Source organism: Palaemon carinicauda, chromosome 38 (assembly GCF_036898095.1).
Source record: "Palaemon carinicauda isolate YSFRI2023 chromosome 38, ASM3689809v2, whole genome shotgun sequence".
Taxonomy (NCBI): domain Eukaryota; kingdom Metazoa; phylum Arthropoda; class Malacostraca; order Decapoda; family Palaemonidae; genus Palaemon; species Palaemon carinicauda.
The window spans coordinates 20,252,638-20,268,828 of NC_090762.1; the positions used below are offsets into that span (position 1 = coordinate 20,252,638).

The following is a 16,191-nucleotide window of genomic DNA, read 5'->3' on the forward strand; positions in this document are numbered from 1 at the left end:
CTTCTGCTTCAACATCTGGAGTATCTAGACATGATATTGAGTCGACGGTCATACCACGTTGAAAACACCGCTTCTCATCCGATCAGCGAAGTTAAGCAACGTTGGGTCTGGTCAGTACTTGGATGGGTGACCGACTGGGAACACCAGATGCTGTTGACTCCTCCGAGCCTTCCCTTCAGTTGACTGTGGCAAGGCTGAGGAGAGTCGCAGTACCTGTTCTCGGTCAAGCAGAGCTTTCAGCCCTACCTTGGAACGTTTCCTGGGTCTCTTTTCCTCATTGACCCGTCTAAAGTCCCGAACGGTCGCCTCAGGATAAGTTCCCTGTGAGGTGGCCCAAGTTCCGGTGGTATCAAAGCAACGATTAACCAGACTTTCTGGTCCCTATGGGACCAGCGGAACGTTTAGACCTGCAATGGGAGTTGACCTATGGAACCTCTTGATGGGAGTGGATATTCTCGTCCTTTCCCCACATTTTGATGCTGTTCTCGGACTCGTCAGGCCTATGGTCAAGACCTGAAGGGTACCTCCCCATCGTTCAGGCAGGCTTAGGGGCCGTAGTCTGGCCCCTCTACAGATCCCCTACAGTTCCTGCCGAGTCGCTCCGTGTGCGACGACTTCATGGTACTGGCGTGTTCCAACCAGCAGGGGACGCATTTTCATACCGTCGCATCTTGCAGTAGAGATACTGAGATGATCCGAGGTCCTCTCAATACCACTATCGGCTCGCTCATTCCGGGCAGAGGAATGTTCTCTCCGACTATCTGAGCAGAACCTCGCAGATAGAGAGTACCTTGGGGTCTTTGGCCTATAGTAACCAGCAAGTCCTGGCCTGGGGGACCTGATCGTGACAGCCTGGAACTTCAAGCTTCCGCTGTTCTTCCCCCCAGTCTCAGACCCCAACTCTTTGGCAAGATGCTTTCCGGTGACGGTGGGACAACATCGACGCCTGCGTCTTCCCACCATTGTTGTCTGTTGAGAATGGGTCTCAACAAGACCAGGTTGTCTGTCAACCTTTCGATGGCCCTGAGAGTTCCGCTGTGACTATACGCAGAATGGTTTCCGGACCCTCTGCTTCCCCTGACGGAACTCCCGGGAGAGCTTCTTCCACGGCACAGGCTACTCAAACAAGCACAGTACAACATCTTTCACGAGCCGTTGCATTGCTTCGGCTTCACGCCTGGAGACACTACGCCGCCTTCTCAAGAAGAGACAACCCGCTACAGTCGCGGAACGGAGGTCGCGTCACCTGCGATAGTCATTCGCAGGGGTCTACCAGGCGAAGTGGAGAGTCTTCCGTGGTTGGTGTTGTGGGAAAAATACCTCTTCCCTTGAGGCCTCTTCTCCAGCAATAACGGAGTTATTGCTTATCGGCGGGAGGAAAACTCTTTTCCGCTCTCGGCAGTGAAGCCTATTGCTCAGCCTTTCCCTGGTCTTCAGACTGAAAGGAATAGACTTTTTCCTTCCCGCTGGACCTTTCTTCGCTCATGCGAAGCTGCGAACGTCCCTACCCCCAGTCGGAGTGAAACCTCCTCCATGGAGCATGGTTCAGACTCTTTAGTCCCTTAAGAGCTCTTCTCAAGAACCATTACGTCAGGCCTCTGATCGTATTCCGTCTTGGGGGACGGTGCTCCTGCTCACTCTGTCCTCGGTCAGTGTGTAAGCAATCTTCATGGTCTCGTACGACTCCGCCCTTTCAAGAGAATAGGGGAAGGCAACATTCAGGTTCGCTCCTGAGTTGTTTTATATACTCAGAATCTTGGAGTCCCGGACCTTCGGTTCGTCTCCTTCAAGATTTCGAGTCTCCGTTCTGTATCAGATGACCCAAACCTTCTCCTTCTTGCCAGTAAAGGAATTGAGGGGTTATCTTTGAGAACAGCTGCAGTTTGTCCTCACGTGCAGCCAGTTTGGGAGCACAGGGAGGACACGGGAGAGTCACCAGTATACCTCTTCAGCTCGGACTCAAGGACATTCATCTCGACCTGAATCCAGTCCCTCCCCCGTCACGTCGCCCTACAGCACGATGTCGGATACATCGCAACGTCCCTCGCCTTCGAGTAGAACTACTCTGTGACGCAGGTGCTACAAGCTGGAGTCTGGAAGCGTCTAATGACCTTCGCAGACCGCTTCCTGCAGGACGTGACCCCCAGGAGTATCGATACGTTTCTATCGCTCTGTGGTGGCTACACAACAGCTGGTCTAACCTCAGGCTCCTTTTTGGACAGGTTGCAGAAGGTTGAGGGCATTGTTATCAGGTTTTAGTCTGCATGAACGAAAGAAGTATGTCTGGCCCTTACTTCTTTCTTCATCGTCCCCTCTACTGGGGAAGCAGCATCCTGGTCTCTGCATAGCTGACCTCAAACCTCTGCAGGTAAACCATGCTTCCTTGTGTTCCGAGTATTGAGTCAATACTGTCGCGTCCCCCATACCCTGACGAGGTGGTATTGGGAACGTCCTAACCCAGAGTTCCTTCTGGAACTCCAGGTCAACTGCCTAGGACGGGTCAAACTTTCTTCCTTCACACACAAGCTTATGTAGGCCACACGTTTCCTTGTGGAGCAAGGAACTTGTGAGGTGCAGGGACTCCTTTTCTCAAGTGCGACTCACTCGGATTCTGAGCCCCCGGGTAAAGCCAAATCCAGTATGGCTGGGGACTTTCCACCCTTCCTAAGGGGAAAGTCACCCAATGTAAATAGCGTGGTTTGTATTTCGGTTACGGAACAAATGACAAATTCGAAGATAATTTGTATTTTTCCTAACCATACAAACCTTAGCTATTTACACATATTTGCCCGCCAGCCCTGTCCCCCAAGTCAAGTCCTACCTCTAAGTGAAGTGAGACATTTCACCGGTGTGTGAGTGAGGGAGGGGTAGCAAGCTACCCCTCCCCCTACCCCTGCTAACTAGCGCGGGGTAGGAAACCCTCGTTAAAATCTAATGGCTCGTCATTTCAGCTACGCCGAAAGTAATACCCAATGTAAATAGCTAAGGTTTGTATGGTTAGGAAAAATGCAAATTATCTCCGAATTTGTCATATTTACATAGGGTATTACTTTCGGCGTAGCTGAAATGACGAGCCATTAGATTTTTAACGAGGGTTAACTACCCCCCCCCCGCTAGTTAGCAGGGAGTAGGGAAGGGGTAGCTTGCTACCCCTCCCCCCCACACACTGGTGAGTTGTCTCACTTTACTTTTGGCTTGGATAAAGTACAGACGTTTCTGTTTTCGTCCTCGTTAATGACAGCCTTGATTTGTTTTTTTGCTTTTTCTAGTTCTGTGTGTTGGGAAGTTGGCCTCGACCGTTATCATCGCTATGCGCAAGTGACCTGGACTCGCTGGCCGCCCTTGTGGGACCTTCATGTCAGCGGAGGACACCGATCCTCACACCCTTTGCCTGCAGTGCCGAGGCCGACGGTGTGATAGGGAGAATACTTGCAGTGAGTGTAGGGAGTGGTCTGCCTCCCAGTGGGAGAAGTTCGGCCGTCGGCGTAAGAAGAAGTCCAAGAGAGACCGTTCTCCTTCAGGGGCAACCTTGAAGAAGGAAAGCTCTAAGGACTCCTCTTCCGCCGCCCGAACCTCCTCCGAAGCTCCCACTCGATCGGTCTCTCTTGAGAGACTGCCGAGTGGTAGCGCAGGCCTTAGTGGTGTTTCCCGACCTCGGGGTGCGGAAGAGGGTGTTGCCTCCCTTAGCGTGGCAGCTCCCTCTTCTCCTCCGGGGGAGGATAATTTGGATTTTAGTGAATATGACCAAACTGTGTCTAATAATGATTTGTTCCAGCTTTGGGCTTCCTTGGGGCTTAAGGGCTCGCCTGCCAAGGAAGCCTTCTTTGACCTGAACCAGTTGGGGGCTGCGGTCAAACAGTCGCGGGTAATACTGGAGGTATTCCCTTCGGATTTTGTCGACACTGTCTTGGCCAAGCCTTCCGACGGGTCTGGTCAAACCCTTGATGCTGCGCCTGTTGCGAACGTTGCTGAAGGCTCTCCGCCCCCCTCCGAAGATCCTCCGAGGGGGGAGGGGAGTCCCACGGTCTCTCCTGCGGGCGTGTCTCCCCCTCGGGGGAGCGTGCTGATAGAGACTCCTCTTCGGAGGACTGATGACCCGGACGCCCTTCCTCGTGGTCGTATTCGACGTAAGGCCCGTCGGCCTCTCCGCAGCAGAGGACTTCCTTCTCCCTATAAGGGAGTTAGGAGGCGCCTCTTTGGGTCATCCTTTCCTGATCCTCCCCCTAAGGAGAAGGCCCCCCGTCAGGAGCTGACCGTCGCAGTAGCGCCCCTTGACCTCTCCGCAGATCGTTCGCGATCTACTACGCCTGCCAGACCTTCTCCATTCGTGGCTGCAGATGCGCTTTGGGTGCCTTCTCACCCTGTTATCCAACTGGCACAGATCCCTTCGGGGAAAAGGGACTCTACTCATGGTGTGGGTAAGTCCCTTGCGCGTCAGGGTTCTCCTGCGCGTTTGCGTGCAGTAGCGCACAAGCGCTCCCCAGAGTTACAGTCTTCGTACTTAACTCGCCAGCGCTCTCCCTCTCGCAGGTCTTCTGTGAAACAGCGCTCTCATGTTCCTGATGTGCGCAAGGCGCACCTACGTTCTCCTGAGGGCCCTCGTTCTCCTGTGCGCCCTCGTTCTCCTGTGCGCAGCCGCGCTACTACTTAGGCAAGGGTTCCATCCCGTCGCTTCGCCCGCGCGCCCTTCTGCTCCAGCGCAACAGCGATCTAAAGCTCCTGTTCGCGAGCATTCCCCTGCACGTTCGTCTCCATCCGTCTCTTCAGATGTGCGCAGTAATGTTACTATGCCCCAACGATCTGCGCGGCCACGCGATCACTCGCCTGTGCGCAAACGCTCTCCTGAGCGCCATCGCCCTCTTAAGTCTGATCGCCCCAGGTCTCCGACTCGCCCGCGCGATAAATCGCCTGTGAGCAGTCGTTCGCCCGTTCGTGGTACGCGGCGTCGTTCTCCGGAGTACACGCGGCGTCGTTCTCCGGAGTACACGCGACATCGCTCACCAACGCGCCAGCGCTCTCCGCCTGGCAAACGCTCGCCAAGTCGCTCGCGACTTTTTTCGCCCGAACATCGTCGTTCTCCTGCGCGCCGCCAACGGTCGCCTAGTGCTCAGCGCACCCCTTCACCTTCGCGACCACGCGCTCCTTTACGTGCGCGCCAATGCGTTCCATCGTCAACGCGACCGCTCGCCAACGCACCAGCGCGTCCCTTCGCCTGCGCGCCCACGCGCCATCTCGCCCGCGAGCGAACGCACCCACGCGCATTCTTCCACATGCAGCAATGCGCCCGCGCTTCGGAAATTGCCTGCGCGCAATTCCTCGAATGCCTTTTCGCGTGAGAGCCACCGCGATGCCCATTCTCGCAGGGATCATCAACGCGGCCAACTGATAGGGACGCAAACTTCCAGATCGGCCTCTGGATCGCCACTGCGCAAGCGTAGGATTACTTACCAGGATCAGGACCAGGAAGGATCTACGGAGAGGTCCATGCAACATTCTTTTTCTTCTTTTCAGGCAGGCCGTGGCGTCCACTCCGAAGGGTCAGGAGATCCCCTTCCCTCTAGCAGGGATAACTGACACAGCGTCATTTACCCGTCAGCCTTGGTTCCGTCACATAATGAACGCAGTGGTTCAGGCTGTGAAGGCTGCCCTCGTTGATTTGGGACTTGAACCAACGGCAGACTCATCCCCGCTGAAGAGAAGGAGAGGAGTGGACTTCGTGGTGATTTCTCCTCGGGAGAAGTTGGCTCCCAAGAGGTCGGTCAGGAAGGCTCCTTCTCCTTCGCGTGCTGTTTCTCCTTCTCCCGTGGACGAGGTTTTTCCGTCCTCAGGAGAGTCCAGCAAGGCAGGGTTGTCCCCCACGGCACCAATGGGAGGAACCCCTCCTCTTAGGAGAGAAACTTCTCGCGAGGAAGCTCCCTTCCGGACCTCTTTGCTGGAGTCCTGTATTCCTCCTAGGAGGGAGCCCAAGGACTCCAAGACGATTCCTAAATCGTCATCCAAGATCCGTCCAGAGCCAACTAGACCCCGGGAGGACGTCCACGTGTCTCCCCAAGATGAGCCTTTGGGGACCGGAGACTTAGCTGCCAGTCCGCAAGGAGGAGACCAGTTCGAGTCAGAACACGCTTTCTGGCAGGTCCTAGGCTTGATGAGGCAACTCAACAAGTTTAAGGACCCGGAGACTGCCCCTCGTGAGGGCAAGGACATGGTGCTAGACCAAGTCTACGGAACTCAGAAACCCCCTAAGTCCAGCGCAGCTTTGCCTTGGTCCAAAGGGGTGAAAGGGGCCAGGGACAGGGTCGAAGCCCAGCTCTCCGAGCTCGCCTCCTCCGGTCGTTCTTCTGCCGGGTTCATACTCCTCCCGCCTCCTCGAGTACATCAGAGGAGGTACTTTGAGATCATGGGGGAGTCCAGTATGGCCCTTCCGCTCCACCATTCTGTGGAAGAGCTGACCAGGGGAACTCCTCTCGAGAAGCTCTCCGCCCGGCAGGTGACGTTCTCGGCGTCGGAGATCCTGAACCTTGAGAAGGTCGCGAAGAGCGCCATGCAGGCAACTTCGTGGCTGGACGTTTGGCTGGGATCTCTGGGCATCCTATTGCGCTCTGAGGATCTGTCCAAGGAGAGCAATAGGAAGGCTTTGGAGACTTTTTTCCTCTCAGGCACGCGTTCGATCGAGTTCCTCGCTCACCAGGTTGCTAACCTGTGGGCTAACTCGATCCTCAAGCGTCACGACGCAGTGACCGAGAGGTTCCATCCGAAGGTCCCCGCCGTGGACGTCTGCAGGCTCAGGCACTCCTCCATCACTGGGAGGGATCTGCTTGAGCCCAAGGAGATAGAACGAACAGCTGAGAGGTGGAGGAGATTGAATCAAGATTCTCTCCTCCAGAGGGCCCTGACATCTCGGCCCTACAAGCCTCCAGCACCTCAACAGCAACAGCAGCCTCGCAAGACACCGAAGCAGGCTCCGGCAGCTAAGACAGGGGTATCTAAGCCGCAGCCCTTTCAAACCAAGGACAGAAGGCGCGGCAAGTCCTCTAGGGGAGGAAAGAATCCTAGGGGCAGCGGCCGAGGCCGCAAGCGCTAGGATTGGCAATACCCCCGCGTGTCCACCTGTGGGGGAATGCCTGAAAAGTTGCGTGCACAGGTGGCAGCAACTTGGGGCCGATTCTTGGACGGTCTCTGTGATCGGCCAAGGTTATCGCGTCCCATTCACGACATCTCCACCTCCCCTGACAGCGAATCCAGTGTCGCTGAACTCCTATGCCATGGGATCGGCAAAGGGGTTAGCCCTTCGGGCAGAAGTCGAGACCATGCTCAAGAAGTATGCTCTCCAGGAGGTCGACGACGGCTCCCCAGGCTTCTTCAGTCGACTCTTTCTTGTAAAGAAGGCGTCTGAAGGCTGGAGACCGGTCATCGATCTCTCAGCCCTGAACAAGTTTGTCAAACAAACTTCGTTCAGCATGGAGACAGCGGACACGGTCAGACTTGCAGTGAGACCGCAAGACTTCATGTGCACACTGGATCTGAAGGACGCGTACTTCCAGATCCCAATCCATCCGTCTTCCAGGAAGTACTTGAGATTCAGCCTAGACAGCAAGATCTACCAGTTCAAGGTGCTGTGTTTCGGTCTCTCCACAGCACCTCAGGTGTTCACCAGAGTGTTCACACTGATTTCGTCTTGGGCGCACAGGAATGGCATACGTCTCCTCCGTTATCTGGACGACTGGCTGATCCTGGCAGACTCGGAGTCGACCCTTCTTTGACACCGGGACAGGCTTCTGGAGGTTTGCCGAGATCTGGGGATCATGGTAAATCTCGAGAAGTCCTCTCTGCTTCCCACGAAACTGGTATATCTAGGTATGATATTAGACACCGATCTCCACAAAGCCTTTCCATCAGACGACAGGATAGCAAGGCTGAGGAGGGTCGCAGAACCTTTCCTCAGGCGGGAAGAGCTTCCGGCCCAATCATGGTTACGTCTTCTAGGCCACCTTTCCTCCTTGGCACGTCTAGTTCCAAACGGTCGCCTCAGGATAAGATCCCTGCAATGGCGGCTAAAGTCTCGGTGGAATCAAGGCTCCGATTCTCCGGACTTTCTGGTTCCTATAGGATCCACGGAACTGACGGACCTTCGGTGGTGGCTGAACGACGTGAACCTTTGAAAGGGAGTGGATCTTCTCATCCTCCCCCCCGGATTTGACTCTGTTTTCGGACACGTCAAAAGAAGGGTGGGGGACCACATTCTGAACCAAAGGATCTCAGGCCTCTGGTCAGAATCAGAAAAGTACCTCCACATCAAGCTGCTAGAAATGAAGGCCGTTTTCCCTCCTTCTTCCTCTCGCACCCCCAAATCTCTTTCAAAAACTCCTTGCCCGCGCTCTCCCTGGCAACGATCGAGCAGGAGCGCAGACAGACAGTCACCTTGGAAACCCCGGGGTACTGGGGGTTAGTTGCTTCCCCTTGAGGAGCAACTTCACCTCCAGCCGCCGGGGAGCCATCCTTTCTTTCAGGTGTGTTGTAGGTGTGGACAAGCTTAGGGGTTTTTGGACCCCCTTCGAAGGAAGAACTTCTGCATCTCATTCAGCGTGTTACTAGGAAGTACCCTTCTCCAGAGCCTTCAACATAACATGCTTTGGAGCTGTGCTAAGTCCATCTGTTGCTCTCTCCTTGACCTTCCACGTGCTGACGAGGTGATCGCTCTTGTTCGCCCCTCCATATGCCTTCTGCTAACGACGACTCTACTCGCCATCCTGGGACCTCGTCGTTCTATAACCTCCAACTATCTGTTTCTTCCCACAGGAACCCGTCGGTTGCAGGTGATGATCTTCCTGAGACCAATGCTCCTCCCACCAGCAGCGCTAAAGGATGAGCCTCGCCATCTCCATGTCCTTCGGGACACTCTTCTCCTGATTGTCCTTCGAAACAATTGGAAGATCATCTGGATCGTAGGTCATCACGATCCGAACACTTCTTCTGGAAGGCATTCTTGCTCTAGAGCTTCCCACTCATGAGACCTTCAGTTTCAATGCTCTCCTCGGAGGCGTTCCTCTTCATGAGGAGAAGTCTCACGATCGCGCTCTGCACAATCACGAGCATCCCAATCTAGACCTGCACTAGGTCTAGACACTTGCGTTCTAGGGACGATGCTTCCATTCACAAGGTTGGCCTTCATGGTTGCAAAGGCACCGTTCATGAGTACGACGTTCACGTTCGGGAGCTAGGCATTCTCGACGCTCACACTGCTCTTGAACGAGAGCTAGACGCTCCCGTTCATGATCACGAACCGTGCATTCTCGATCAAGGTCTAGATGTTCCTCGTATAGTGGTAGAGGTAGGCTTTTGCGCAGTCCATCAGCGCGTAGCCTCTTAACCCATCCTTCTAAATGACCATGGACCGAACCTGATCAGGAGACTGACCATCCTTCAGACAGGCGTCCAGCTAGACCTCCAGTGCCTTTTACCGCCTGGGCTGTTTTGGCAAAGCGTTTGTCTATGTGACAGTGGAAATGCGTCCTGATGAGACGCATTCTATAACGCTTAGGGTTGCCCCTATTTAGAGCCCCTCTCTACCGACTTCATTGGACATAGGTGCTTCTTTGCTGCAGCAGAAATGCGTTAGACCTTCCGCTTCCAGTATGGCTCCTAGTGCTCCCGTTACGAGCACTTTCACTAGTGAATCGAGCCCTGTCTCGGGAAACTCGCGATTTTGCGCACAAATCAGCCATTTCCACGAGCAATTCACAAGCAGATGTGTCGGAACCGAGGCCAAGTACGGTACCAACACCACCGCCACCGACTTCTGCCACCTCCAGCGACAGGCCGATACCCTTTCCATAGGGCTTTAAGGGTCCTCCTAATAGATTCGCTAATGTCCCTATTAGCATGGATTGCAGATTGTCCTTCTTGTCAGTGAAGGAATGTGTTCCTGCGCATCAGAGACTCTCCCCTGCGTCAACGCAGGCTCCCTCTAGAGTTCCTCCTAGGGGCCGTTCTCCTCCTGCACCTTCAAGGAAAGCCCATGGCTTACCTAGAGGTTCTGAGCTTCATGCATGGGTGAGCACCTTCCTCTCCACCCTGCAGAAGTCTCTGGGTGTGGCTCCTCCATCGCCACAACCTACGACTGCTCGAGTCAGAGCTAACCCTAGGATTCCTTTGGAGTCCTCTTTGAGTTTGTCTCTTGGAAGACTAGACCCTAAAAGGAGACCAATGTCGGACAAGGCATGGAGATCACCTTCATCTCGATTTTGTGCCGAGGACCCTCCTTCTGACTCTTTCATGGCCAACCTGCCTTTTACTCCGGATAAGGCAAGGGAAACCATGACTAAGAGGCAGAAGAGAAGAATGAGAGGCGTAACACAACCTCACGCCGATATCATCCACCCTATGACGAGTAGGGACATAGGTTCGATCAGCAAGATATCTGTCTATCCCTTCAACCCTCAAGAAATTGAGGTAGTGCCCTTGGACCAGCGTCTGATTTCTTATTTCTACTTCGGAGGAAGAGCCTCCAGCTCCCTTCTGTTAAAGCTTTGGCTGCTGGTGCCTCGAAGCCCTTGCAAATTCCCCCTCCTAAGACCGCTGAGGAACTTCCTGTGCGAAGGGAGTCGAAAGACACCAAGACGAAACCCAAGAACACTGTGGCAAGGGAAGTTTGTATGGCTGAGGCACAGAGAAGGTCTCCTGTGGCAGGTCCCTCTATCGACTTCGTTGACGACCCTGACCTACTCCAGGCTCTGGATGTGAGCCTGGAGGTGGACGATCCCTTGGATACTGATGAAGAGAATCTTCCAAATGCGGCTAGTGCAAGCTTTCACTCTGAGCAAGAGAGACGTGAGTTGGAGCACACTTTTTGGCAGGTCATCTCTTGTATGAGGGCCATCAATAGGCTGTCTACTCCTGGCACCACCACCCAGGAGGGTAAGGACATGGTTCTTGACAAAATATTCAAGACCCAGAAACCTCCCAGAACTAGTGCTGCTTTGCCCTAGTCTAAATGCTTGATGGCCGCTGAAAGGAAGGCTATTGCTCAGATAGCCGGAAGTTCTAGTTCCTGGAGGGCTGGTTCTTCCTCCTGGTCTCTACCACTTCCTTTAGTCTTACTAAGGAAGTAATATGAGATCAAAGGGGAACCTCATTTCACTATGTCCCTTGACCCTTCAGTAGAGTCTCTAACAAAGGGTCTTCCGGCGCGAACCTTCTCTCTGAGGGCCTCCCTGTTGGCAGTTGAGCTTCTTATCATAGAGAGAGGTGTGAAGTACGCCATGCATGCAGCTTCGTGGCTTGACCTATGGCTAGGATCCTTTGGCTTCATGGTCCGCTCCCCCGACCTTTCTAAGGAGTCAGCCAAGAAGACTTTGGAGTCTTTCCTGTTGCCGGGTACCCGAACTCTTGAATTCTTGTCGCACCACGTCATCAACTTGTGGGTGAAACTATACTCAAGAGAAGGGATACCGTCATCGGGATATTCCACAAGCAAGTGCTGAAGGTGGACCTTGACAGTTCTTCTCTCTTCGTTCCAGAGGAGGTAGAGAGGGCTGCTGAACGATGGAGGAAATCATCAAACGATTCTCTCCTCCATAGGGCCATGACTTCAAGACCCTATGGTAGACCTTCTCAGTCTTCTCGCAGTCAGCAAGCACATTCTTCTCACCCTTCAACTTCCAGGTCTTCAGAACGTACAAAGGTCTCTTAACGGCTCTTTCAATCCAAAGGTCAGAAAGGGAACCAGTCCTTTAAGAGGTAAGAAGGGAGGGAAGGGAAGTGGCCGAGGTGGTCACTTCCACTAGGAATTGCACACCTCTTCACCTACCATCTGTGTGTGAATGCATGCAGCGCCTCTGGCAGAGGTGGCAGTTTCACGGGGCAGATGCCTAACGGTCAAAGTAATCGCTCTAGGGTATCGCATCCCGTTCATTCAATCTCTCCCTCCTCTGACTCGGGATCCAGTGTATCTTAGCTTCTATGCAAAGTGATCCGCAAAGGAGCTACCCTTCAGGACATAAGTCCAGACCATGCTGCAGAAGAGACCTCTCTAATAGGTTGCGGACTGGTCCCCAGGCTTGAACAATTGAATTTTTCTGGTGAAAAAGGCAACTGGAGCCTGGAGACCAGTCATCGATCTCTCCCCGTTGAACAAGTTTGTGCAATAGATTCGGTTCAGAATGGAGACAGCAGATACGATCATTCAAGTGGTTCGACCAAGGAACTTCATGTGCACATTGGATCTAAAGGATGCATACTTCTAGATACCAATCCATCTGTCTTCAAGGAAGTATCTAAAGTTCATACACAAGGAAAAGGTATACCAGTTGAAGGTTCTATGCTTCGGTCCACAGGTATTTACCAGAGTGTTTGCCCTAGTGTCATTTTGGGGTTGATAATAGACACCGTCCAACAGAAAGTCTTCCTATCAGACAAAAGAGTACACAGACTGAGAGAACTAGCTTCACCCTTCCTCAGAAAAGAAGTCCTTCCAGCCTCTCGTTAGTTGAGTCTGTTAGGTCATCTAACCTCTCTCCTCCGTTTGGTTCCAAATGACTGCCTCAGGATAAGATCCCTGCAATTGCAGCTGAAGTCCATTTGAAACAAACACTCAGAACAACCAGACACTCGAGTTCCAATAACTCAGGATCAGTTGACAGACTTGCATTTGCGGATGGCAGACGAAAACCCTTGAAGGGGTCAGGATCTTCTCGTCCCTCCTCCGTATTTGATACTCTTCACAGATGCATCAAAAGAAGGGTGGGTAGGGGTGGGGTGGGGAGGGGCCTCACTTGCTGCATCACACAGTCTCAAGCCTTTGGTCAGAATCAGAAAGGAACCAGTACATAAATCTCTAGTGATGAGAGCAGCATACCTAGCTCTTCATCAGTTCCAACAGTCGCTGGCAGGTCACTCTATTGTGTTGATGAGTAACAACATCACAGTAGTGCTTACATAAGCAAACAAGACGATACCTTTTCGCAGCCTCTACTCCATCTTGCAATAAAGATCCTCAGATGGTATGAAGAACATTCGGTTCCCTATCAGCTCACTTCATTCCAATCGAGAGGAATGTGCTCGCAGACAATCTGAGCAGAGCGACTCAGATAGTAGTAACGAATGGTCTTTGAATCTTCAGATAGCCAACAAAGTCCCGACGTAGTGGGATTCCCCGACTGTAGACCTGTTCGCAACATGTCTGAACAGCAAGCTTCCGCTGTACTGTTCTCCAGTCCCGGAACCTCAGGCTCTATGACAAGATACTTTACAGCAACGGTGGTACAACATCCACTTGTACGCCTTTCCCTCGTTCTGTCTGATGAGAAGACTGCTCAACAAGACCAGAGTATCCAAAGATTTAATGATGATCCTTGTAGCTCCGCTATGGCATCACTCAGAGTGGTTTCTGGACCTCCTGCAACTTCTAGTAGATCTACTGAGAGAGCTTTCTTCCATGACCAGATCTACTCAAACAACCACACAGAACCGTGGAGTCGCTTCGACTTCACTCCTGGAGACTATCCAGCTTCTCCTCTCTCAGAAGGGCTTTTCACGACAAGTTGCGGCAAGAATGTTCTGCTACTTGTGTCAGTCTACCAAGCAAAATGGAGAGTCTGGGAAGGAATATCTCTCCACTCGATGCCACTACTGTATACCAGTAATAGTGGAGTTCCGTGTATACTTATGTTAGGAAAAGCTTCTTTCAGTCTCGGCGGTGAAAGGCTATCGCTTGGCCTTAAGCTTAGCCTTTAAGCTGAAAGGGGTTGGCATTTCCTCTTCCTTGGAGATTTCTTTACTCATACGGAGTTATGAGATCACTTGTCCTCAGTCAGAGATTAGGCCTCCCCCTTGGAAAGTGGTTCGTATTTTGAGATCCTTAAAAGGGCCTCCCTGTGAACCATTATGCCATGCAACTGACCAAAACCTCACTTTGAAGATGGTGCTCCTGCTTGCTTTAGCCTTGACAAAGAGAGTCAGTGAACTTCATGGCCTCTCGTATGACATCGCCCAGGTTTTTCTACAGTATTAATCTAATCCCTAAACTTATCTATTTTAGCTATCATTCTATGCTATTGAATACTGTATATACTTTTACAGTACTGTATTACAAATGAAAACATCATATTTTCCAGTTTCACAGTGAAAATTGTAAAAATGCAACATATACCTAAACGAATAAACTAATTAGTATTACTGATCCTCTTTTCAATAAACTTACCATTAAAGGTCTTACAAATCTACTAAAATATCTTAATGCCTTACATCCAAATATAAATGTACCTTAGAAAGCCACTAACACTGAAGTAAAATAGTTATAACATGTATGATAATACAATAGTATATTTTCCTGTAATACAAAAAGATGGTGTTCAATCTCTGTTAAATTTATAATCCAATAGCTGATACATCCATAAAAATTACATGAGAATATTCATAATATTTTTTTCTCTCCAACATTATAATCTAGTGGGAATAAGGGGTCCACATGCACCTAGTGAAGTTTAATTCTTTGAAGAGCGATTTTCATATTTTGCCAGGTAACAGGTTTGCTTTTAATCTTTATTACAAATATTTGGTTTGTTGATGCAAACCGGAGAAATATTAAAAAGTTGCATATCTTTTTAACTAAACAATTTACAGTGACAAATAAAACCTATTTTCCATAAAGATGTTACCCAACTTAACCAACAAAATACTCATTTGTAAGTTTTAAGCATAACTTGACTTAATATTGGTTAAAAAAAAAAATATTTATAATATTGTTGTCCATATTCTTTGATACACGATGTGAATCCCTTAGAATTATCCGCAGGCATACAAAGTAGTTCTAAATCAATATTCTATAATTTTCTAACATCGTCTCTACCCCATACTACTAATAATCACCATCATCAACAGAAAATAGATCGTTAGAGCCTATCTCAAGAATTTCCATCTTTTCCTCCTCATGCTCATAATGTCCATCCGTTCAGCCCAGAATTTGGGTTATTTCTATAAACCTCATCCATTTCTGATTTCTCTCTCTGTGCCAGTACAGTACTGTATATCAATAAGAGAAGGAGGGAGAATTGGCCAAACTGTCCTGATGGATTCTAATTTCGTTTTCCCCAGAGTTCTCCTTGCCTATTCCTTATTCATGGGCCTTGGGCTTCTCAAATATTGGCTGGTCTGCTCCCATGTAGCAAGCAATTCTGTAATTACATAGCTGTATATAGGGGAGGAGGCAGACATTCAAGGTCTACTTTGGAGTGTATGTCCAGGATTTGGTCAGTATTCACCAGGTATGAGGATTATTTATTATGTGTTGGTCTGAAAAGCCACGCTTGAGCTTCTCCTAAACTTTGATAGGGTCTGGCTTATAGCAGTCTGTAAAGAAGGCAAGATGTTGCTTAGAACTCATCAGCTCCAAGATATGAAGGTAGATCTTTCCAAACTAAGGTGGCAGGTTGTTTATCATGTGGAAGAGTGCATTACCATCTTAATACGAGAGTACTTCCTTTGGGTAGGTCACCTCCTTATCCTCATCCTGGAGTAGATAGTGAAAGATTGTAGCCTTGTTTGTCTGCCAAATACCCATCAGGGAACCTAATGCATGAGGACCATGTGAAATAGGGTAGTGCTCAAGTTCCTTAAGATCAATAGGAAATTAAACATATGTGACTTAACAAGCAGCTGGAAAGCACGGTTGCTCTGCACCTGGTATATGATGAACTGTTAAAGAAATGAGATGAAGTACTGTACATTAGTGAAGTGGTACTGTCAGAAGATCAGACCTTATAGTCATTATGGTAATGACTCAAAGTTATTTCTGATATCATAAGATTTCAATGACACTTATATCTAATATTTTAATGGAAGTTGTGCCTTACTAGATTGCAACCTCTAAGAGAATTCTGGTTACATAAATTGATTTATCTAGAAACCCTATAAAAGTGAAGGGGATAATCTGTTCACATAACATACTGTACCTTGCCCTGTGTAGATGTGAGCTTGACCTTCTTGGTGCAATGATTCATTGCATTCAAGTTAAGTTTCTTGAAGCGATCAAAAAACCTGTTCTTCTGGGAAATAAAACATTCCTGGAAAAGTTCTCCTTAGCAGCCCTGCCTACAGCCTCAGCCTGTAGTACATATGGGATTAATAAGAGCCCCTGATGCTAGAGAGAAAAGATGGTTTTTGTCAGGGACCACACAAGGGTTTGTAAAGCATTTT

General features: G+C 50.5%; 1 long non-coding RNA gene and 1 other non-coding gene across 2 annotated transcripts in view; both read left to right on the plus strand.

The window, feature by feature from the left end:
• Positions 1 to 16,191, plus strand: part of LOC137630106 (uncharacterized) — a 226,468-nt gene that overhangs the window by 11,710 nt on the left and 198,567 nt on the right. The gene's annotated exons all lie outside the window — the stretch shown is intronic.
• On the plus strand, positions 41 to 159 carry LOC137630730 (5S ribosomal RNA). The gene has a single exon (XR_011041764.1). It is a non-coding gene; the product is annotated as a 5S ribosomal RNA (ribosomal RNA).